Below are 2824 nucleotides of genomic sequence, written 5' to 3'. Positions count from 1 at the left end.
TGGCCTCTAAGAGACCCTGCATTCCTGGTATAGCACAGCCCATTTGTCCCAGCACTGTTTCTCTATGAGTAGGGGCCTTCAGGGTGTTGGGAATAGGAGGGACATAGGGAGGCAGGGGGGCCAACGAAGGCGCCTCTCACCAAACAGAACCTGGGACTGAGTAAAAGGAGAGGGGTCATATCTTTCTTTTTCATAGCATGCTGCCTCCTCTCCCAAACTTACTTCAGACGAGGGGTCAAGCCATTCATCACCTGACACATTTTTATAAATGACAGGGTAGATCTTTTTACAAGATTGAGCGGCAGTGGGTGGCTTTAGTAGGGGGGGTGTTAACTCATTAGGGACAGGCTCATCGATAAGAGAGGGGGCACGCGAGACCGGGGCGGCTGCATGGTCGCCCGTGATCTCGATGTTCTTTTGAGCCTCTGTTAGGGGGGAAGCGGCCGTTTTTGTTTTACTTTCATTTTTTAACGGAGTGGCCGCCACACCTCCAGACTCATTATCGGGTGTCAGGCAGGGGGAGTCTGAGAGAAGATCCTCTGCAAGGGCTAATAAATGTGAAACACGCCCGTCTCCCTCTGCTTCCTTTAGAACATCTCTAATCACACCATAAAAACTAAAAAAGGCATCGGGGACATTTTCCCCGTCTCTGAGTAATTTGTTAATATCTTTCCCAACCTTGTTCCAAGTCAAAGGGTAAATTCCTGGTCCATCAATCACTAACCAGGGACACTTCTCCTCCACATATTGAAAGAACTTTACTAAATCCTTTTTTTTAACTCTTAATCCTCTCTCCCGAAGATTCCCTTTCATCTCCTTTAAAAAAACAGCCTCTTTAGATAAATTTTTTCCCATTGATCGATTGGATGACACACTTACCTCAAGACTCTCCCGTGTTGCACGAGTAATGCGGTCTGGGCGTCTCTACCCTAATTCTTTCCGGGGCCCCTTTTGTTATCCATCGTCCGGTAGGTCACCGTGCCTCGAGCCCCACGTTGGGCGCCACTTGACCTGTCCCAGGGGCCACGTTATTTGATGAGACCCGAGGAGGCACCTCCTGAAAGATCAATGGGGGTGAGAGAGAAAGGAGACCAGGCGCGTAAAGGAAGACAAAGTCAGTCTGAGTTGCGTCAAGGTCTCGTTTATTGCAAGGGGAATCAGGCTTATATATGCTAGGAGCTAGGAGAAGTAGATAGGGGTATGGAAAGTTACTAGGAGGAAGTTAGGGTAAGGTAGGGTTCAGGAAAAGGTCTCTTTGTTCCAGGGCCTGATCAACGGACCATACAGCAAACCATTATGTTTCAGGGAGTAGATCAAAAGGTACATACTGTGGTCTTATTGAAAAAATGGTTGCTATTGAAACTGTTAACGGAAGATTGGGTACACAGCTTTTTCCCATGAGAATCAGTTAGGCTACTTGGCTCCTGACAGGAAGTTAGTGTGGCAGTTTCTCAGAAAACTAAAAACCAGTTTACCACAAGACCTAGCTATCAATCTCAATCTTGGGCATATACCTAAATGATGCTCAATCATACCACAATGGCACTTGCTCAACTATGTTCATAGCAGGTTTATTTGTAATAGAGAGTCTGCTCTCTTCAATGATAGAGCTCCTGTGTATTTGCCATCCACCAGTGAATTTCACACAGTGTAGAGTTAATTTTTATACTGTGTGAATGCGTGTGTGTGTTCATACTTTGAACATATACAAAGCTCAGAGGAGAATTTTGTAGAGTTAGTTTTCTATATCCACTTTTATATGTGTTCCAGGGATCACACTCAAATTGTCAAGGTTGAACACCAAAAACCTTATCTGCTGAGCCATTTCATTAGTCTTTATTTTTTATTCTTTTACAGTTTCATGCATGTACATAATGCATTTTAGTCACTTACATCACCATTACTCACTTGAATCTTTATAACTTTTACTCTTGAAACCCTTATTTCCCACAAGTTTCCCTTTTAATTTCATGAAATATATATAAATTCATGAAGTTGTGGGTGTTTAACATGTTTTTATAATTGACATTTAAAATTTTAAATTCAATTTTTAAAGTATAATGTAATGTGTGTATATAATATAATGTAATATAATATAATATATAGAATAATATATTTGTGTGTTTTTGGCTAATGACCAGGGCCTCAGCCCTAGTGCAAACTCATTTACCCTGTCTTAGCAGTCATTGATTTCCCATACCTCTTTATATATGAAATAGGCCTTGTGAAATTACCCCATCCATCTTGACATGTCTAATGGTAGAGTCAGAATAGAGAGCTTATTTAGGAAACTGTATCATTGATAATTAATGGGTGCACCTTTCCTGTTATGTTTAGAAGTCATGCAATCTTGAAGCAGAGCCTTGAGCATGTGTATAGCCATCATATTCTTAATGCACTCATTAGATTTGGGCACATCTTTTCATTTTGAACAACTATGGAAAAATCAAGAAAGCCTCTGTCTGGTGTATAAAGAAGATTTTGAGGGCTAAGAGGTACAATTATCAATGGTCACATTTCCTAGATGTGGTTGTTTGAATGTAATTGGCCTGAATAATCTCCTAGGGTGTTGCACTACTAGGAGGTGTAGCTTTATTGGAGTGGCTATAGCCTTGTTAGAGGAAGTGTGTGTCACTGTGGCGGTGGGCTTTGATGTTTCTTATGCTCAGGTTACTGCTCAGTGTCTCAGTTGACTTCCTGTTGCCTACAAGAAATAGAACTTTCAGCCTCTTCGCCAGCATGCCACCATGCTCCCCACCATGATGATATTGGATTGATCTTCTGACACTGTAAGCCAGCCCCCACAAGTAAGTGTTTTCCTTAA

The sequence above is a fragment of the Peromyscus eremicus genome, chromosome 1 (genome assembly GCF_949786415.1).
Source record: "Peromyscus eremicus chromosome 1, PerEre_H2_v1, whole genome shotgun sequence".
Lineage (NCBI taxonomy): Eukaryota > Metazoa > Chordata > Mammalia > Rodentia > Cricetidae > Peromyscus > Peromyscus eremicus.
Note: the sequence above shows the minus strand (reverse complement) of the source record.